We start from the raw sequence: 23,110 nt of genomic DNA, 5'->3' as shown, positions 1-23,110 counted from the left end.
CAAACCACAACAGCAGGTCACCCATACCCATTTTATTTTAAAGATTATTTAAAAATCTGAGATAATGTTCACAACATATGATGAGGGACAAAACAGTTGTGTGATTCCCTTAATTCAAATACAGACAACATAATCACAGATGTCTGGAAAGGGCATAGCGAGATTATGTTTCATTTTGTGTGTGAGAAAAAGCGGGTTTAATTTTACATTTTTCTGTGTTGTGTGAAGGTGTTTCAGTGAGCCTCTAATTTTTTCTAAACACAAAAAAACTAAGCTCTTTTCTCTTTAACACGAAAATGCTATTGACATGTTTCTTTCTTATATTTTAAAATCTTCACCTACATTTCAACTCAGGGTGACAAAATTTTAAAGGACGCAGATGATACTTCATCGTACACTATGCCATGGCCGGCCTCCCCTGTTAGGCAAAGTTTCCAGGCTTCCTTGAATGTCTTCATGGTTAATTGCGTCCTCTCGACAGGAAGCAGAGGGGTCAGACTCAGATCTGAGTCCAAGGCCAGTGGAGCATTTCTTCTTTTAAAAATAGCTTCTTCTTTGTTTTTATTTTTGCTTGGTCAAAGACATACAAAGAATTTTAAAAGCATTATCTCATTAACAATAACACTCCTGTTGATGTAATGATATCATGAATGAGTTATTGGGATGAAGTACGTGGCCATGCCTTTGTCTTCACTTCATGATTAAAGACAGACAGACAAGGCTGTGGCTTGTCAAGGCCACCCAGTAAGGAAGTGGTGGTCTAGGACTGGACCCGATGTGAAGGCCACTGGTCCTAGGCCACTGGAGGCTGCAGGAGTGAAAATGCAGCATCTCTCATAATTGCTGGTTTTCCTCGGGATTTGTGCAGAGTGAAGTAGAATTGTATAGCAGCAACTTTCAAAGGATAGTAATTTTAGTTGGGCCATGTAACTATCACTTTGTGACTTTTATTTTTTTTTTACCAACTGCCAGCCTTAAAATGTGTGGTAACTGCTATAAGGTCTCTCTAATGGTACCAGGATAATTTAAATGTGTAAATGAAGGAATTGAGAACTTCTGATTATTTCGACTGTCTTCCTGTTAAAGTCATGGCATTTATTATAGGCAAAACACTTGTGGGAGATTTTGCAGTTACTAAAAATTTTTTACACAAAATAATATCTTCTTCGATTTCATTATAGAATAGTATACTGACTGCCAAGAATTTTAAGTTTGATTTATCCCTATGCCTGTGGATTAGGGTAATTGATAAATCAGTTTATCAGTTTATACTCTGGATTATGATATTTAGGAATATTATGAGTTAAATAATAAATGTAGCGATATAAAGCTAAAGAGAATGGAGAAGACGAAAGATAAAAGTAGAAAACTAAAAGACAAGAGAGCTAAGTAAACAAGTGTGAAATATACAGAATTCTGACTAATCTGATAAAAAGAGGGAAATACAAATAATAGAAACGTGGCATTACTATAGAAGCAAAGAGGGGCGCCTGGGTGGCTCAATCAGTTAAGCGTCTGCCTTCGGCTCAGGTCATGATCCCAGGGTCCTGGGATCGAGCCCCGCATTGGGCTCCCTGCTCAGCAGAGAGTCTGCTTCTCCCTCTCCCTCTGCCCTTCACCCCCATGCATGCTCTCTGTCTCTCTGTCTCTCTCTCTCTCAAATAAATAAATAAAAATCTTTTAAAAAAATTATAAGAGAGGAATCTGCACAACCTTATGCAAGTACATTTTAAAATATACATGAAAGGGACAATTTTAAATAAAAATATAAATTACCAAAATTGAACAAAGATTTAAAATAGTTCAGTGGATGAATGATCATAGACAAAATTAATACTTAGGCAAACCTCTATACCTAATTTGAGACTACCAACCCAGATAATTTTACAAATGAATACCAAAAAACCCAAGGCAATGCAAAACAGCTATCTTACTTAAACTATTCCAGAGTTTAGAAAAGATGGAAAATTTCACATTCATTCTACAATGCTTATGTAATATTGACTCCAAAACTGGACAAGGAGAGCTCTCATGCACACACACATACACATATACATATGATCTAAAATTAATCTCACTTATTAATTAAGTGCAAGTATCCTAAATAAAATGCTAACAAAGTATCTAGCAGTGTATTGGCGAATTAGTTAACATACATATGCATTTATATGTGTATATATATGTGTGTGTGTAATTATATACCATTATATATATATGACAAGACTTAATAAACTATATATTATGCTTATTTTCATTTAACGTGTGAAAAAATATCTTGACTTCTTATCATCTTCAACAATAGTATTTAATTAGTTGCATAGTATTCCACTGAAATCACCAATTTAAGGCAAAATAAAGAATTAATTTATTTGTATCAAACACAGAGCATATATGCAGTTGGTATTAGGAAAAAACCAAACACTTGTCAGTTACTCATTTTATGCTAGTTTGAATAAATCCCCAAGCAGCTGTGGAATCAACTATTAATTTTCTATCTCAGTAAGAGACTAAGATAGGGAGAGAAGGTGGGCAGTGGGAGGGAATTCCAAAGATCTGTGGAGCTAAAAGTATTTAAATGTCTGGGCTATTTATTTCCTAAACTAAGAGGTAATAGGAGAGGCAGGGAGGGGGAGAGGCCAGGAATTTGAGGGAGAGTACCGAATGCCAACACAGAAGAAGACAAAATGGCAAGAACTCATACTGTGACAGAACAGTTAGTGCCAATCAAACTCTACTGGTTGCTCCACAAAAGAGAAAAAGCATGATTATTATTCATTTCACAAACTTTTTAAAAAAATTTGGGTCCAGTTGACACACATGATATGTTAGTTTCAGGTGTACAACATAGTGATTCAACAAATTTATGCATTATGCTGTGCTCACCATAAGTGTGGCTGCCATCTGTCCCCATACATCACTACCAAAATATCATTGACTATATTCCCTCTGCTGTGTCTTTTAGTTCCTTGACTTGTTCATTCCATAACTGGAAGCCTGTATCTCCCACTCCCCTTCAACCATTTTGTCCAACCTCTCACCCCCATCCCTCTGGCAAATATCAGTTTGTCCTCTGTATTTATAGGTCTGATCCTGCCTTTTGTTTGTTCACTTTTTTTTTTATATTCTACTTACAAGTGAAATCATATGGCATTTGTCTTTCTCAATCTGACATATTTCACTTAGCATAATACCCTCTAGGTCCATGCATGTTGTCACAAATGGCATGATCTCATCTGTTTTTATGGCTGTGTAATATTCTGTTTCATACATATGTATGTATGTATGTATGTGTCTATACACACCACATCTTCCTTATCCATTTGCCTCTTGATGGACACTTAGGTTGCTTCCATATTTGACTATTGTAAATACTGCTGCATAGGGGCGCATATATCTTTTTGAAATAGTGGTTTTTTTCCTTTGGGTAAATACCCAATAGTGGAATGATTGGATCATATGGTATTCCTATTTTTAATATTTTGAGGACTCTCCATACTGTTTTCCACAGGGGCTGTACCAATTTATATTCCTACCACATATTCTAAAATCGTAATTATACAGAGAAGATTAGCATGGCCCCTGCACATTTCGCAAACATTTTTAAGTTTCTACTATAAGGCAGGCTATAGGAAGGACACAGTCACTTAATGAAGCTTGGAAATCGACACTATAATGAATGAGACCAGGCAAAACATTTATGTAAAAGAAGGCACACAAAAGAGTATATAAGGACTGCATGTGAGACATTTGCAAACTAGATTAGCTCCAGGTAGCTAAATATAAGTACATGAGTTAGACTGATTAGTCCCACATAGGATTAGCCATGATTAATTAATTAGCTTGGATCAGAAGTTTTTCCTCTGTATCAATTGAATCGCCTTTTCATAACACCCTGGGATCGCAGGGGTGCACAGCCCTGACCCAAGCCCACTCAAACAAGCGTTGGGGTCCCATTCCTCCATCCTTGGTGATGGGTCCAGGAGAGGATGCAAGATCCAACCAGGGTTACAGAAATCTTGTCCTGGAAGTTGTATGTGGGCTTTGTAAGACACAAGTTCTCTTTAAACTCTGCTAAACAAAGCAGTTGGAACCTGGGGAGGCCCATGGCCATCTTTCTTGCCATATGGAGAATACTTGTTCACAACAGCAGAGGATGAAGTAAACATAAGAGTGAAAGAGACAAGCTACGATGAGGGATGGATCACGAAAAATGCCCTGCATCTTGTGTGAAGTGAGATACGCTTCAAGCCTTCCCATTTATATGAGATAATGACTTTGTTTTTTGCATTAGTCAAAATTTCCAACTCTTGTAATCAAATACCTCCTGAATATATCTTCCCAATATCTACCCTGTTCCTTAGAGACTTCCGTATGTGAAGAATTCACACAACAGGCTAGCATCACTATTTTTTTATTATAGCATCTCCAATGGCCCTGAGTCTCAATCTACTTCAAACACCCTTGGATCCTTGTCATTACCCAGAACTGTGCACCTATAAAATGCTATCCTTAATAACCCAAGTGCTCTTAATTGCAGAGATACACATATTTGTTAGTGGCTAGATTATGAAAAATCAACAGTGAAAGATTGCATAATATAATTAGGAGTTATAAAAGTTTAAAAAAAAATTTTTTTTAAAGATTTTATTTATTTGACAGAGAGACACAGCAAGAGAGGGAACACAAGCAGGGGGAGTGGGAGAGGGAGAAGCAGGCCTCCCGCTGAGCAGGGAGCCCGATGTGGGGCTCGATCCCAGGATCCTGGGATCATGACCTGAGCTGAAGGCAGACGCCCAACGCCTGAGCCACCCAGGCGCCCCAAAAGTTTAAAATTTTTTTTTCTTATTTGGGATAGTAATATTGAAAAAAGCTCAAGTGTTCAATATAATTTCTAGCTAAACATATGGCATGTAAAATAATAGATCTTGTTAATGATTTTCATTGCCCCTATTTTAAAACACATGGTATTCTTATATATTGATCAGTCTTTAACCAAAATAGACAAAAAGGGAAAACCATATCATTCCAATCCTGCCGAAAGCTAAATATAATTGATCTTTTTTTCTTCACATTTCTTTTAGCCTTATGCTTCATGTTTAGGAAGCATATAGAATTAATTGAATGTGATGAGCTACCGAAATGTTCTGAGATAGCACTGGGATAATAGAGAGGTAAGAGCTGGGCCACTGTTAATCATAACAACATCCCACTTAAAAGCTGGAATGTATCAGCAATCTGCTGTTGCCATATTGATTTCACTTAGCCCTTCTGGATGGAATACGAGGGAGATTTTCCAGTGTAGAATCAAAACAGATGGTAGGGAGGTTGGGGAAAAAATAGTCTTTCAGTATAATGGAAGTCACAGCAAAGCTTTCTGAAAAATATTATTATAATTCCTTGACAAACAACTGACATAAAGCCAAAAACATCTATTGGTACCATGGCAAGAATCAGTGGCATGAGAACCTTACAGTCTTCAGTGATGTTCACTGGCTGTTTGCTTTTTATCAGTGAAGTTAGACCTTGCAGGACCGGAAGTCTGACTCTCTTATAGGTGAGTCCCTCACTTTATAAATCAAATGATAGAACACCATTAATTAGATTAGAGTTTCAGGGGAAATCTTAACCTGGAAATGGAAAATCTTCAAAATAACATTTAATTATAGAGCAAGTGTTTAAATGTTATATTTTTATAAAAAATGATCATTCATATTCATGAACCAAACATTTACAGCGATGCCTCATGATTTCATATGAGATTAATACAGAAGCCAAAATCTTGTTATTCTTGATATTCAAAAAAGATAGAAGCCCAATATCACAGAGGAAGCACTTATGGTTTTCTTTATTCTACCTAAAGCATTGGAAGTAACCAGCTTAAACTCGTTAGTCGAATATAGTTACTCCATTCTACTTTCCTTGTGTATCTATATCCTTCCTTTACTATCCTTTCTTTGATCTTTAGAATTTGAGAGGAACTAAGGTAATTGCTATTCTATGTACTTGCAAAAAGCAATAGCCTGGTGGAAAAAAAATAGAATTTGTAGTTCAAGGGTTTTAATCCGATTCTATCACATATTAAGTCTTTGACCTTAGGCAGGTTACTTAACCTTTTAAACCTTCAATTCCTCATTGCAAAATTGGAATTATATCAAATAATGTTAAAGGTTATTAAGAAGATTAGATACGTAAGTATATAAAAGTGACTGGATTAGTCCCTTTACTTTCCCTTAGTCTTGGCAAGAAAATACATTCTCTCTTTAAAGTGGGAGTGGGTCTGGATAATTGTCAAGTGAAATTTTTTGCATCTTCGAAGAGTCAAATGCATTTCTTGCGTCTAGTCCTAAGTCTGGGGAACTGACTCCCTACTGATGCCTGCTTTGTTTTTTCACGAGAGCTGATTATTGAGGCCAGTGGGGAAGAGCAGTTCACCCAGAAATTGCTGCTACGACGCATTGCTTGGGCTTGCCTTTCTGCAGCAACGGAAAAGCGGGCAGATGAAAGCAAGGCAGCAGGAACAGGGCCAAACGAGTAGAAGCAGAGTCCCAGAGGGAATGTGCTTCTGCATCATGGCCAGCAGCCAGATGGCTACGGGAACATGACTGGAGTCAAAGTAGGACGTTTCAGGGGTGATGTCAAACCACCTCTAGAGAGGGGCGAGCCAGAGACCTCACACATGTAATGCACTAAAATGAGTTCTGAGATACTGAATAAATATTAAGTGTAATTGGCCCATCCTGGAAATTCTTTGCCCTCTGCAAAGAGTCTTGCCTTCTTCCTGCATGCCAAAGCCAGCTCACTCAGGAAACTGTGACCCTGTTAAGGTTACTTTCATGAGTTTTGGTGCACTGCCAAAGCATAAATGTCCCCCCGCTCTACTCTGACACATAGCTCGCAAAGAGATTTGGTTCATCTCTTTTAAATGGGCACGGAGTTATGTATGTCTATTCAAATGAGAAGTCATCACTTTTACACCTTGGTTGGGCACTGCCTTAAATCCTAGCATGTTTTGTCACTCCCCTTGCTTTGCACTTTATTTGTTTACTTTATGCCTTTTGGTCTCCTCTTACTTCCTCTTCTAGAGGTTGGTATGTAGGTTCAGTTAAGTTCACTGATGCTATCGTGTTTGAACTGGAAGGTACATTAGAATCTATTTATTTAAATTTCCTCATTTTCATAAAGGCCAAGAGATTGGGTGATCTGTAGTGGTCATATTACTAGTGGTAGAGATAGGAGAAGAACTCAGATGTTTTGAGTGGTCTTTTGTACTACAAGGCAACATATCTTCTCTTGGATATGAATCACATAATTTTCTGGGCACTTAGTAGGCCTTCAACAATAATTGTTGAGTTAGTAGTTGTTCAACGAGTAATTTCCACTTAAGACATTTGATCTGTAAAAAAAATAGAATCCTCTGTGAAGTTGACGTCAAGTAGAAAGCAATCTGATTTATATGTCACCACTTTCTCCCTGCTTCTTTGGATTTGGGAATTGTGAAACATTGCACAAGTGAGTAGAAAGAGCTTAGATAACATGTGCTGGCAAACACAGGCAACAGATTTGGTTCTGATGGACAAATATGGTCACATTTTCCCCTTTCCTCTTGGCTACCTTGCCATCTCAGAAACTTCTGCCCTCTGGACTACAGTGCATTTGCTTATGTGAAGCTGGTATTAAAAATCTGGTTCATCAAAAGAGGGAAAAAAATGATTGTCACAAGCGGAAGACTTCTCAGAACTGAAGACAAGCTGCTCCTTTCCAACTGAAAATGTCAAACACTTATTCATACGGTTCTTACCAGACTTGATTTATATGAGCAACTGCCAATCCTTAACCTCCCCCTCATGCAAGTGCAACTGGGGAGTCTGCTCTTTCAGCCATTAAAATCACGTTAGTTTTGCTTGATATCCTGAATAGAAAATCATTTCTTCCCTCCATGGGGGAGTTATTGATTTACCCTGTCATTTGCTTTAAAATCTTCTAGTTTCTAAATATGTTTGTTGTTTACCTGTAGTGTTGTAAAAAATATGATTATTTTCCTTCCGGTTTTCTAGGAGTTTGGCTTAAAAAAGTAAACATTGCTTATGATCTGACTGATAATCTGAATTCATATTTTCCAAGCCCAGTGAAAATTACAGTCTTTACAGAAAGAGGGGGAAAAAATCAAAATAAGATAAAATTTCATTTGTACCATGTTTCTGGGCAATAATGTGGCTTATATACTGAAACCTATGCATTTTCTTAAGGACTCAAATATTTTAAATTCTTTTACTTTTGCATTTCCTAGATGATATATGACTTTTACAGAAATATTCTTTAAATGGGCATTCCCAGAACATGGGAGAATTACCAGGAAAAATGACATATACATGGTTGGGGCAGATGAGAAAAGGTTTTCAGTGAAAATGAAAAAAAAAAAAAGAAAAAAAAGAAAAAAGAACAGGCTTGATCCTACAGAATGAGTCACTTATTTCAGAAAGAGAAGAGGGAATCAGAAAGCATGATTTATAGTGCCATGGTCCAATAAATCATAGGCAGGAAAGAGTTGTAAGGTACAAAACGTTTCCTGTGATATGCCTCTTCAAGCACCAGATTGATAAATCTTCAAAAATTAGTCCCTACCCCCAAATGTATATTACAACAGAGAGCGGTCTTGAAATGTCCTGATTCACAACACCTTCATTGTCAAACTAACAAAGGAAAGACCACAAGCTGTGTTTTGGGTTTATTTCATACAGTACAAGGACTAAGAGCCCCAGAAAAACTATAAAGAAACATGCCCCCATTTCCCCACTTCAAAAAGAATAGAAAGATCAGTTATTCGCTAAGCAGGATTTCCACCATCATTACGGGATTTTACTCACAGTATGGAGCACTCCCACAAGAGAAGAATAGAGGATGTTTAATGGCCGTTCTCCAGGGAAAGTTGGGTCACCTCAGAAGCTTTCCCTCCCAATACACACGTTCAGTGCCAAGACTGCCGAAGAGGCAGGGGCAAGTCAATACGGGGACAGTCCAAGTGACTGTTCAATATCCTCAATAGTTTTAAAGCATGAATTTTGAACCTCTTTTTTTTTGCACTCACTTTTTCCACATTAAATGACTTTCTTTTGAGACACTCTGGATGAATAACTCAGAAAAAACAATGACTTGAGACAGCATAATTTAACCACTGGTTTGACTGGAAGGAGACCCACCATGTCCCCCAGGATTAGTAAAATCAGACCTGATCATCCAAGGTTGGCAGTGAAGCATGGAAAGATTGGAGGTCCCTTTGGAGCTCTCATACACATGACTGTAGCCATATGTGGAAAGGTATTACCACTTAAAAAAATAATAAAAAAAAAAAAACAGCCACATTTCTCTATAAAGCTTGGAGGATACCACAAATGTTAGAGGGGAGCCTCCATAATTTCCTGCGAAGAGTCTCTCTCCACCCCAGTGTTGGCAGTCTGAACTGGACTCCACTGGGCAAGTTGCCAGTCCTTAGCCTCCCATCAGTTAACGTCTGCGGCACTTAGCTCACAGCCTCGCAACGACTCAAGTTCATGAGCAATAGCGAAAGAGGGTGCAATTTCCTATGGAAAACATGTTTCATATAGAATGTGTCTTCATCTATAGCATTTTAATAAGAAAATGAAATTAAGATCTCTAATCATAGGAATATAACTCTTATGAAAGTAAACTCAGAAATTGGCATTTTCTAGGGGGAAAAATGAGCTCAGAATTTAAAACAAACCTGAATATTCAGCTGAACTATCGTGCACCTGAAACTGTGGTATTTAATTATGTGTTCTTGTTCCTTTAAAATGTGCAGGAGCTAGAAATCTTACAGCTACAGGGAACAGAATAATATGACTGCAGTGGCCTCAAGTACATTTATCATTAACATTTGCCTGGTATATCTTTTTTCCTCTTTTCACTTTCAATCTTTCTCTGTCCTTATGTTTTAGCTCTGTCATTTTATGTGTGTTGCTTGTAAAGAGAACAGAGCTGAATTTTGGTTTTCTTTTATTCAAACTAATATCTCCATACTTTATACTAGAGTGTTTGGCCCTCTTATGCCTTTTGAGATTATTAATAGATTTGGAATTATTTCTAATCATTTTATTTTGTTGTTCTTATTTTTTCTGATTTTACCTCTTTTTACTTTTTTTCTCCTTTTTGGCCACATTTTTTAATTCAAATTTTTAAATTCCATTCCCCCTCCCCCTGCTGCTGGTTAGGACGTGACACGATCTATTTCTAGTCTCTAGTAGCCATATCTAGTAACTAGGATCTGCTGAGACTAAGTGAAGCACTTTGTATTTTTTAACAGCATGTGCTGGTATAGCTTCAAAGGTGGCGAGGTCCAATCTTGCCTAAAGAGACGTGGCATGTTTTGCTAACCTTGCAAAACTGAAGAACCACATAGAAGGCAGAGGAGCATAGGAAAGAAGCAAGTATACCCGTTCTGCTCCCATACTTGGTCTGTGCTGAATTCGTTCATTCAGCCAGCCATGTACTCAAGTGTATTCTTTGCCGAGTGCCTCTATATTGCTTGATGAATAAAACTGAATTGCTTTCTATGCAAGGGGTTTGTTTCCACTAACTACACTGTGCATTTCAAAGAAACAAAGACATGGTCTTCTATTTGTTTTCATCCCCTCGCTCGGTAGTTCTCAAACCTAAGTGAGCCGCAGAATCATGGGGAAGTTGACGGTCATGGGGGAAGCCCGGAGATTTGCATTGTCAACGAGCAGCACTCTTTCAGATGAAGATGAAGCATGACCACACTTGCCTGGTCTGTCCTGTGAATTCTGGACGTAGTGGTGATCCATAAATGTTTGCCACAGTGAGGTAGATAGCTGCTCTAGAATGGGGGGAGGGGGCAGGTAGGGGTCTACATTTCCATAGACCAGTAGTTCCAATGTTAGTTGACAAGGCCTTCCAAGTGTGGTTTGCAGAATAAAAATTAATCCAAAGTAATAATACATTTTATCTTTCTATCAGTCTGACTCCTTTAATTCTATAAAGTTGTACCAAGAACCTGACTCTTTCAAAATCATCTCTGGCTGCAAATCTCTCAAAATAGATTATGCCAGGTAGGACAGGAAGGGAATCTGGAATTGTGAAAATGTTGCTCAGTGGCAAGAAAAAAAAAGTACATTAAGAGAATTTCAAGACTTTAATAATGCCACATAATGTCAAATGGCAGCCAATTATACACTTTTCTAAAAGAAGGCACATTTCTGGTGGGCAGTAAATTGTTTTCCAGACAGAAAACTGCTTTTAAAAATAATAAAGAATGATTGTTTCTCCTTCTGGGTTTATATTTCAGTCGAAGGGGAAAATGCTTAATGCTAACAAAGTGCCTTTGCTTAGCAACATCATAACTGCTACTTCTAACTTCCCACAATAGCATGCTAGTTAGTATCTGGCACTTGTTTAATCAAGTATTGTTTCTGTCTCCGTCTTGTTGCCAGACACACTGAGTCATCCCTTTGTGAGCAACTAGTTGTCTGCTGTCCTAAGACTGGCCTCTGTCTCCCCTTGGAGGGAAAGATAGAATCTTGTTGCAGCTCAGAGCTAATCTGACTCTGATCTCAAGAGCCCTGTCTCTCTGGACACTACTTTTCTGCAAGTTCTCTTAAAAAGAAAACCTATCAGTGGAAAACACTAATTCAAAGAGATATATGCACCCCTGTGTTTATTGCAGCTTTACTCATCATAGCCAAATTATGGAAGCAGCCCAAGTGTCCATCTACAGATGAATGGATAAAGAAGTGGTATATACAATGGAATATTATTCAGCCATAAAAAAGAATGAAATCTTGCCATCTGTAACAATATGGATGGAGCTAGAGAGTATAATGCTAAGCAGAATAAGTCAGTTAGAGAAAGACAAATACTATATGATTTCACTCATATGTGGAATGGAAGAAACAAAACAAATGAACAAAGAGACAAACCAAAAAGAGACTCTAAGTATGGAGAACAGTTACCAGAGGGGAGGTGATTGGGGGGATGGGTGAAATAGGAGAAGCCGATTAAGAGTACATTTGTCATGATGAGCACTGAGTAATGCACAGAATTGCTGAATCACTATATATTGTACACTTGAAACTAATATAACACTATATGTTAACTATACTGGAATTAAAATAAAGAAAAACTTAATAAAAAAATAAATAAAAAGCACTCCTTCCCCCCCCCCCAAATGAGTTAATGGAATGAGAAAGAATGATCTAATGATGGAGAATATCACCAACACTCCTCCTTACTGACTTACATTAAATTACCATATGATTAACAGAGACATGTCCAGAGCAAAGAGTGTTGGGTGACCTCGAATGGGTATGGGCTATTTCACATTCTCGGTTCAAAATCTGTTACTGTGCCCCAACTCCCAGCTGAGACAAAGCCTTTACCTAATATTTTTTTTCATTGTTTGTAAATGATCTATTTTATTGTTTTAAATATATAAATAGCATAAAATTAAAAGATCAAAATGTGTAGAATAATAAATGTTTCCCCTTCCCTATTTGTCCCCCAGAAATCCACTGCCCCTCTATAGAGAAGCCTCTGTCCTCATTCACTTGTGTATCCTTCTAGAAGTATGCTGTGCCCATATGAGGAATTAATAACCCTTTCAACAAATATGTATTTAGCATTCAATATGTGTCAAGCACTGAATATGGTGTATATACATCAGTGAGCAAATAAGTCAATATTCCTTTCCTTCAAGTAGTCTACGTTCTAGGGTGGGGAGACAGGCAATAGATAAGATAAATATGCTAATTTTGTAGTCTAGTAGAAGACGGTAAGTATTATGGAGAAAATCCAAACAAGGAATGGTGGTAGGGAATCTTTGGAAGGTGTAGAAATAGGTGGCAAAATTTAAGAGTGGTCAAAAAAAAACTTCATAGACAAAGTGACATTTGAGCAGACTTGGAGGAGGAGAGGTAGTAAGTTCTGTGGATACCAGGGAAGAGCATCCAGGAAGAGCGAGTTTGGGAGCAAATAGTGGGAAATGAAGTCCAGGTCCATAACGGACCAAATCAGCCTATGATTTGTCACTATAATAAGACTGGCTTTTGTTCTGAAGGAAATAGAGCATTGGAGGATTTTGAGCAAGAAGTAGCACCGTCTGAATTCCATTTTGGCGGGATGTCTGGATATCCTGTAGAGGGCAGCCTGAAGAGAAGCAAGAGCTGGTAGAACACTAAGCAGGACAGTGCAGTAACACAGGCCAAAGACTGACCGGTGACTTGGACCAAAATGGCAGCAGTAGAGGGAACCAGAAACTGGCCAGACTCTGGACATACTTAGAGGCAACAAAAATAGACTAAGACTTGAATGTGGGCTGCAAGGGACTCTAAGGACTTTAGCCAGCCAACTGAAAGATCAGAACTGTCACATCTGAGATAGGAAGACTGAAGAAGAAACAGGTTTGGGGGGAACTTTGGAAGGCTCAGTCTTAGATATCCTAAGCTTGAGATGCCCATTAGACACCAAAATTAGATATGCTAAGTGACAGTTGGATACATGGTATGAAATCAGGGAATAAATGTGAGCAGGACATAAAAATTTGAGAGTCAAAGGCAAATAGATGCTATTCGAAGCTCTGAGTTTAGAAGAGACCCCACAAGAGTGAACTCAGATGGAGAAGAGACAGGGAACAAGGACAGAGCCCTGGGGTCCTGTCAGTCCTGTCACAGTGGTGAAAACCATGAGGAAAAAGCAAAAAGACCTAGGAGGGACTGCAGTGGGGATGAGGAAAACTAGTGTGAGGTGTCCTGGAATCCAAGGGAAGAAAAATATTTCAAGGAGGAGGCACGACAATTTGTGTCTAATGCTGCTGAATGATTTATCAAGATCAAGGTCAGTGGTAATACTGACGAGAAGTTTTAGTGGGACAAAAACGAATCAGAATGGATTTAAGGAGTAAGAAGCCAAAGAGAAACTGGAGAAAATGAGTATAGATTAAATCTCTTGAGGAGTTTTGCTGTGAAAGAAAGTCAAGAAAAGAGGTATTAACTAGACAGAGAAAATGTGATCAAGAGGAGATTTGGGTTTTTTTTAATAGGAGAAATAAAAAGCTTTTTTGAATGCTGATGGTAACGATCTAATAAAGAGGGAAACTGTATGTGTGTTACACATAATTATTTTGTTGCACATATGATACAGTTACATGCTAATTTGAACCTTTTTCCCACTTAACTACAGTATTCCATCATATTTAAGTTCTCACTAACCAGAAAACACATCATTATTTCACTCCTATGAAGGAAAAAACATATTCTACCATTTAAAAATGACAGGTCATTATTTGAAAGACACATCCTGATTTCAAAATGTAAACAAAAAAAACAAAAAAAAGGCAAAAACCAGAGCAACCCCCCCCCCAAAATTACCTCATAAACAATGGGCCTCTTATAAACAATGACATATGATCAGCCTCTTGGCAATTTTTTCCCCATTTCAGTACAAAGAGAAAAGTGTCTTTCACAAAAGGCGGCAGTATATTCCATTTTATCAGTGTACCATAGCATATTTAACCAGTCCCTTTTTGGTGATGATTTATTTTCAATTCCATAATGTTACAAAAATGCTGCAGTGAGTATCCTTGGATATATAATCATCTATACCTTGTCTAGGAGAATTGGAAAGAGAAATTCTTAGAAGTGCAATTATAATCTTATGAATAATCCAAATGGCTGTGCATAAAGGTTTTACCAACCCCCAGCATTGTCTGAGAATGCCTGTTGACCACCTTCATCCAATATATGACGTTATTAAATATGCTAACCTTTGCCAATATGGTGTGGGAGGCAGAATAGTGGCCTTCCCAAAGATGCCCATATCCTAATCCATAGATCATGTGATTACTACCTTACACGGCAAGGAGGACGGGGTGATTAACTTAAGGATCTTAAAAGGGGGAGTATCCTGGATTATGCAGGTGGGCCCCATGTAATCACAGGAGTCCTTATAACCGAAGGAGGGAGGCAGGAGATCAGAAAAGGGGATGTGAAGAGATGTCAGAAAAACAGAGGGCAGAGGGGTAGAGTTGCTGGCTTTGAAGACAGAAGGGGGTCACTAGCCAAAAATGAAGGCCTGGAGAAACCAGAAAGGCAAAGAAACAGATTCTCCTCCAGAGATGACGGTATGACTAAAATAACACAGAAAGTGTCGTCCTTTCTTCTATACTCTGAAGCAGTCTGAACAGCATTGGACTTCTCTCTTATCTAAGCTATCAGTAAAATTGCGCTTTGAAATTATCTCTCTTATAGAAAAGTTGGTCTGTATAGATTTTCGATATATTCTGTAATTCCCTACAAATTCACCTGTTCATCCATATTCTTTATTGTTTGTATAGAGCTGAGCAAAACAGTGTCATGATTTTTTAAATTTCTACTGCATTGGCACTCACTGTCAATTTTTTTTTTTTTTGTATTTGGCTTTATCCTCTTTTCTATGATTAAGTCAGCTAATAATTTCTTTTTTTCTGTTAACCAGCTGTTAGACTTATTTATTAGTTCTAGCTTTTTCAATTTTCCCATTCATGAAAATCTGTCTCTATCCTTTTTAAGTATTTCTTTGCCCTTTTTTTTTTTTTTTTGAGAGAGAGAGAGAGAGCACCACTGGGGGGAGACGCAGAGGGAGAGGGACAAGGAGACTCCCCACTGAGCAGGGAGCCCAACACGGGGCGGATCCTAGGACCCTGGGATCATGACCTGAGCTAAAGGCAGACTCTAACAGATTGAGCCACCCAGGCACCCCTCTTTGCTTTTCTTAGTTAGAGGTTTACATTTTTTTCCTGTTAACTAGTGAATTATTTAGTGTTGTGATTTTCTTTGAGCATGACTAGATGCATGCTAGACATTCTGGCATATCACACTTTCATCAAGCTCTCCTAGACATATTACAGTTTGCGTTTTGATTTTCTTATTGTCTCAAAAACAGTTTAGGAGAAAAATTTTAAAATCTCCATGTGGCTATGTTTTTTTAAAATAGCTATATTTTGAAATTTCTCATTTTATTACATTTGATCAAAGAATGTTTTTGGTCCTATTCCAGCTTTGGTGAATTTGCTGAAGTTTTATTGATGGCCAATATGTTATTTTTTGCAAATATTTCTTGAATACCTGAAAAAAAAAAAAGGTATTCTCTGTCTTCAGGATAGCAGGTCTGATATAGTTATATAAATGAAATCCATCTTATTCTTAGTTAGGTTTTCTGTACCCTTAATTATTTTTTTGCCCATTTGGTCCATTAATAACCTTAATAAATAACTTAAAGTCTCCAATTTTGCCTTATATTTCTTTTATAGTGATGATTTTTATAAAATTTATTTTTGTGATGATTTCCATAAGGATCTCAATGCAGTATTATTTGTTGATTAGGTCTCCACAGTGGGAGAACTCTGTTGTGAGCTATACTCTGTATCTTTATAAAGTACCATTCTCTGTCTAGATTTACTCTGGATTCAAATTCATCTGGTCAACATAGTGGCCAATCTTTATTTTTGTCTGCATCCGCCTGGGACGTCTTTGCGTCTCCTGTGACTTCCTCCCTTTGTCCATCACTTGGTTTTTGGAGTCTTCCTTTCATACAGAATGTAAATGGGTTTTGTGTTGTGTATCTGAGAGTCTTCCTCTTAGATGAGTTTAACCAGTTTACACTTAATTATACGATAGCTATATTTAGTCTTACCTCACATCTTTTACTGCTTTTACTTATTTTTTAATCACTTGGCATATGGAAGGAGAGAGCACAGGTTCCATTAATTTAGCACAGAGATCTTGGAAGTCTGGAGAGACTGGGCCCATTCTTAAATGCCAGGGATGTAGTTCTTGGCTCTTTTTATTTATTTATTTATTTATTTATTTATTTATTTATTTATTTTTCAGAATTCCACACTCTGTGTTCTGACCCAATATCCTTTCTTTGTCTTGGGTAAGTTTTCACATTTTGTGTTCAATATTCTTCCTCATATATGATTTTTTTCCCCTTGAGTAGGCCCTATACCCAGCGTGGAGTCCAACGTGGGGCTTGATCACACAACTCTGAGATCAAGGACTGAGCTGAGATGGAGTCAGATGCTCAACCGACTGAGCCATCCAGGTGTCCCTTTCATATATGTTGATGCTTCTTTCATAGTGAGTGCTTTTCATGAATAAGAATTACTTAATCAACAATAAGTACAGGTAACTCCTGTGATGCGAGTGATCAACATATTGCTTTTCTGATAACTTTTAATATGAGTCTCAGCATTTCTGAACTTGCTTGTTCCCTTCCCATGTGCCCATTCCATCCCCAACACACAGAAGACATCAGCCCTTCTCAGGTTTTTTAAATAAAAATAATTTTGCCTTTAGAGATTTTGTGCGTTCCTTTATTTTTTGCTCATCATACATCATCCTAGGCTCTTCAAAAAAATTGTGCAGGTAAAGTCACACAATAGAACTTTTTGGCTGAGCAGTCTACTCCACTGCACAGTGGAAAGCCTGATGACTTTACTTTCTTTGTCAACTTAGTATATTATGTTCTTGGTTTGAATGAGTATAAATATCAAAATCCAGTATCCAAAATAGCCCTGCAGCATCTCAACCTTCAGCTTTTGGGGAGAATGCCAGAGTCTGCTCTCTGAGATGCTTCTTAACTGCTAATGATTAGCACCTCAAAGCTTAGAGGCACTCATGACTCCTCATCTGAAAAAAAAAATACCCATTAACAGAAGCTACACTGGGGTGTGTGAATGAAGGAAAACAAATTTCTCCAGACACCATGTCCTGGAAAGAATCAAATGGTGGTTGGGGGGCGGGGGGCAGGGAGGCTGCTGTCACTTGATCATTCTCTGCCTTAATGGTGCTTCAGGCATTGCTTATTTTAGTTTTGCATTAGCAAATAATCTTATTAAAAAGATGGCCGTGATAACACTGATTGATGGAGAGGAAACATGCCTGGCTTAAAATACTCATAATTTATAATCAACTGTGCTTTAACAATGTAAAAATGTCATTTAAAATGCTGTGTATATATAATCTATTTCTGAGGGAGCAATTACATCTATATGAAATTCTAATGATTTGAATATAATGTTCATCAAAAGGTTCTCCATTTTAATTTCAGTCCCCTCCTCTTTAACAAATAGTTGCTTTAATCTATAAGAACTGCATTCTTGAATACTCAATGATTATTAAATGTCAGCGTCTGGGTAACAGAGGTGGGGACAATATAGGAGCAATCATAGTTTTACCATTGGTCACAGCTAAACATCTTTGAGCAATCTATTTTAGAACACTGACATAAGAAGAGAGTCTGTGACCAAGCTAGGAGAAAAGTGTTTCTTTTCCCTTGCCGCAATAGTGCAGGGTATTTCCTTCACCCAGCTAGTATTTGTGAGGGCCTCCTGTGTGTTCGAGACTGCCTGGTATGTGTTGCAATGACAGACTGGTCCCTGTCCACGTGGAGCATGTGGTCTGAGGGCAGAGGCCAGATCATGAGTAAGCAAAGGGGCTGGATTTTATATCTAATCAGAGAGACGTCCCTGCAAGGTGCCAGCAATGGAGTGGCAAGATCTGATTTGCACTTGAAGAGGTTAAATCTGATGGTTTTGTAGGCAGTGAACTGGAAGAGGGCTCAGTTGAAACAGGGAGTCATAGTCCATTGCAGGGACCCTGGGGCAAGGTACTGAGGTGGCAGTGGGTGGAACGGAGGTATTCTTGAGAAATGGCAACAAGGCTTGCTATTTGGGGATATGGAGGTGAAAGAGGAAGCCAATCACAGGTGTCTTCTGAACTTCTGGCCTGAGCAATGGGGTAGAAGGAGCTATTTCCTGAGATTAGGGAAAGGTGGCAGAAGGATGCCTAGAGCCCATCACTGGCCAAGAGTTTTCCTAGGGCCTGACTTACAATTTCGGTTGGCTTGTTTGTTTCATTCTGTTTTGGTTTTGGTAGGGGTGGGGTTGCTAAACACACAAAAGCAAATGGCTGATCTGGTGACCCAATTTTGTTCTACTAATGTTTATCTAGTGCTTATTATATGTAAGGCACTTTGCTAGATTCTGAAACACGATCACAAAATTAATTTTAAATGATTAGATATGAGCAATATCTGGAGGATTGGAAAGTGGCTGGCAAATCCTAAAAAAAAAAAAAAAATACTATGATGAAGGGCAACGTGTTGAGCTGCAAGGAGATGACCAGAAGAGAGCCATGGGAATAAATGTCAGGTTCAGTCTGAGGTACAACTTTATTAATGATCTGGAAGAAGACGTACATTAATGAAATTTCCAAATGATACTAAATAGGGAATTGTCAAGCACACCAGGGAAAACAGAGAGAGAATATTATATACAAAGGCTAATAACAGCAAGAAATAAAGGTTAAGCATAGAGAAAAGATCTTACTGCTGAAGTTCTACATTAAAAATCTCCATATTCTACATAAAGAATAAATATTCAAAAAATAAATGCATGCCAGTTGGATTGAACATATACCAGAGGTGAAATAAAGCAGTAAAACAATAAAAGCTGGAGATACCAAGGTGTTATATACACAGAAAATGAAGAGGAAGCTGGAAAACCAATTGCTAACCAAATGAACTAAAAATATTTTGTGATGTTTTGAGGATAGAAAGTATAAACCATTTTTAAAGCCCCTCAAAACAGGTAGTGAAACAGAAGTCAAGACTGAAAGAGTTTACTGAATTAAGCATCTTATGCCATCCAGTTTATGCTCCATCTTCTTGGGTTTTGTAGTTCAGAGTGTAGGATGGTCCATGCCTTCTCTCTACTCCTTTGAAGGCAGAGCTTCTTTTTGTATCCCTATCAGCTGAGATCATGCAAGAATAGAACTACTTTTTTTAGTCAGTGAAGGCTGTTTGTTTCAAAGCATCTCTGGAGGTTGGAAGTCCAACCTAAGTGGGTGTTCTTCTTATTACTCTAGAGGACAGATCTCCCTATAACCCACCCCCAGCATGGGCACTGTCATTAACCACCGAAACTAGAAACCTCTTCCCCCCACTTTCCGATATACTAATTTTATTATTTAAGTTTTTCCCTGGATTAGACAATGAAAGGAGGCTTCAAGCCCTGCTCTTCAGGCACCGTGTGTACATTCTCACAGATGATTCACAGTGCTTGGTAAGTCATGTATTACTCACCTAAGCATGAAAATTCACAATTTGATATTAAGCAACTATCTGGCTCTTTTGCTCTCTCTCTCTTTCCCACCTCCACCAAATAAAGGAGGTAATTTCCATTACCATTACCACTCTGATTCATAGTTTGGTTGTAAGATGAATGGTAAAAAGTGCCTTTTTTAAAAGTAGAACTAGCTTTTACTTAGCAACTACAATATGCCAAGCCCTTTGCACATATTAGCTCTTTTATGTTCCATAACAATATTATGACATAAAAATAACTGACTCCATTTTTAGAGAGCACTTCTTTTAACAAGACCCAGAAAAAAAAATTGCCATTTTCCCTTGAATGTGATAATTTTTCATGTATTGGACCAAGGGTGATCAATTAAAATCTTAATTGTGGGAAGGTGCCACAGTCACTGGGTTCCCAGATAAAGCCTTTCAACATTTGAGCTTGTTAGACTATGAGAATGGTAACAAAAAAAGAAGCTGAGAACATTGACCTTATAACACTGAAAATGACTCACTATTATATTTATACTTTGTAGAGTGTAACATTTAGAAAAATACTCAAACAGTAGGTAGGTGGCCTCTCCTTTCAGGAGAAGATAATTTTAAATATTAGGGGGAAAAAAGGAACATTTTCTTTGTTAATATTTAAGGCACTTCTGAGTTATGTTTAATCTCACTGCTAGGGTATCTCTTATCTATATTTTAAGAAGAATGAATGATGTCATGAAAAGTACCCTCCCCAACCTAGATGACTTGGAACCTGAATTGTAGACAGGTCTGACACACATTAGGTAAATGAATATAATATGGGCTTCTTTTTTCATTCAGTAAATATTTACTGAGCACTGGCTGAAAGTAATCTCTCTCACCTTTGATATTAAAAGTAAACTTTGATTATCTATCTTGTATTTACAGTATTTATATCTTTGTCCTTCTTACTTTATTTTACTCATTTATTGAACAAGTATTTATTGAGTGAATACACTTTGCCAGGCAGTGTGTTATGGGTACTGTCCTTGCCTTCAAGAATTTATAATCCATGGAGGAGACATTCAAGAAACTGGACAATTATAATCAGTATAGCTGGACAATATATGTGAGGAAATAATCCAAAAGCACATACATGTAAGGAAACTACCCAAGACCAAGGAAAGAACTACCAAAAAAATTAGATGGAACAGGACTTGGCTTCTCATTCAGGGCTGGGAATTGTGACTGTTTCTATAAGTCAAACACAATATAATCTCAAAATTCACAGGTTATTGAGTAAAGTACTATTTTCTGCCACCCTCCCCCCAAAAATTTATATGCAAGACCTAAAAGACTCTATTTCCAAGTAACTTAACTGCATCCAAGTAAAAGTTTTAAGAATATTTATAAGAATATAAAATAACCAGGTGGCTCAATTGGTTGAGTGGCTGCCTTTAGCTCAGGTCATGATCCCAGGATCCTGGGATCAAGCCCCACGTCAGGTTCCCTGCTTAGTGGGGAGTCTGCTTCTCTCTCTCTCTCTCTCTGCCCCTCCCCCCACTTGTGCTCACACCCTCTCTCTCTCTCAAATAAATAAAATCTTAAAAAAAAAAAAAATATATATATATATATATCCAGCACCCAACAAGTAAAATTGCAGTGCCTGGAAGCCACTCAAACATAATCAGACATGCAAAGAAGTGAGAAAATACCACCCAAAATGAGAAGAAAAGTCAAACAAAACAGACCCAATACTGACCCAGATATTAGAATTAGCAGATAAGGATACTAAAATAGCTATTATAACTGCATTTAACATGTTCAAGATTTTAGTAGAGACACTGAAAATATATAAATGATTCAAAATCAACTTTTAGACATGAAAACAATTTATGAGATAAAAGTGTGTACTGGATAGAATTAACCACAGATTAGAGATTGTGGAAGAAAGGATTAGTGAATTGGAAGATATAGCAATAGAAACTATCCAAATGAAACAAAGAAGGAATGACTTTTTTTTTTAATAAAAAGAATATCCATGAGATATCAGACAACTTCAAGAGGCATAATATATATGTAACTGTAGAAGGAGAAACTAAAATTATATTTGAGGAAATATTAGTTGAAACTTTAAACACACTAATCCAAGAAGCTCAAAAAAAAACCCAAACAAACCCTGCCAGGAAAAAATACACACACACACACACACACACAAATGAAGAAAACTACACCAAAGCACATCATAATCCAGTTGCTCAAAAAAAGTGATAAAGAGGAAATCTTAAAAGCAGTCAGAGAAAAAAAACATATAACAAAGAGTGAAGAGAAAACAATGACTGTAGATTTCTCTTTGCAAGCAACACAAATGAGAATAAAATGCAACAAAAACCCTGAAGTACTAAAAGAAAATAAAAACTAGCTACAGTGAAAATATATTTCAAAAATAAAGGTAAAACATTCTTTCAGTCATACTAAAGGTGAAATAATTCATCACCAAAAACCCTCACTCAAAGAAATGTTAAAGGAAGTCTTTCAGGCATAAGGAAAATGATACTAGAGGGCAATATGGATTGACATACAGGAATTAAGAAGTAAAATTTTCTTTATTCCAGATGACATTATTGTCTATGAAGAAAATCCAATGGATTTGCCAATAGATCCAATGGAATCTAGAAGGAAAGCTACAAAAAAATAATTGAGTTCAGCAAGGTCTCATGATAAAAGATAAATATTTAAAAATTCATTACTATTTATATATTAGCAACACTGAGGATTTTAAATTTAAAAACAGTATTATTTACAATATCAAAATATGAAATACTTGGCCATAAATCTAGCCAAAGATGTGCAAGACCAGTACACTGAAAACTATAAAATATTTATGAAAAAAATTTAATGGAAAGTTATACCACATTCATGGATAGGAAGAATCAATATTTTTAAGATTTCAGTTCTCCTCCAACTGATCTATAGATTTAAAATAATTTCAAAAATA

General features: G+C 37.3%; 1 protein-coding gene and 1 pseudogene across 5 annotated transcripts in view; one reads left to right on the top strand and one right to left on the bottom strand.

Annotated features, from left to right (window-relative positions):
- HS6ST3 (heparan sulfate 6-O-sulfotransferase 3) overlaps nt 1-23,110 on the bottom strand; it is a 627,927-nt gene that overhangs the window by 79,534 nt on the left and 525,283 nt on the right. The window lies entirely within an intron of this gene.
- Nucleotides 3,521-3,610, top strand: LOC115943904 (U6 spliceosomal RNA; annotated as a pseudogene).

Source organism: Leptonychotes weddellii, chromosome 3 (genome assembly GCF_054177405.1).
Source record: "Leptonychotes weddellii isolate Sample4059 chromosome 3, ASM5417740v2, whole genome shotgun sequence".
Taxonomy (NCBI): Eukaryota; Metazoa; Chordata; class Mammalia; order Carnivora; family Phocidae; genus Leptonychotes; species Leptonychotes weddellii.
Note: the sequence above shows the minus strand (reverse complement) of the source record. Positions and strands in the feature narration are given on the sequence as shown.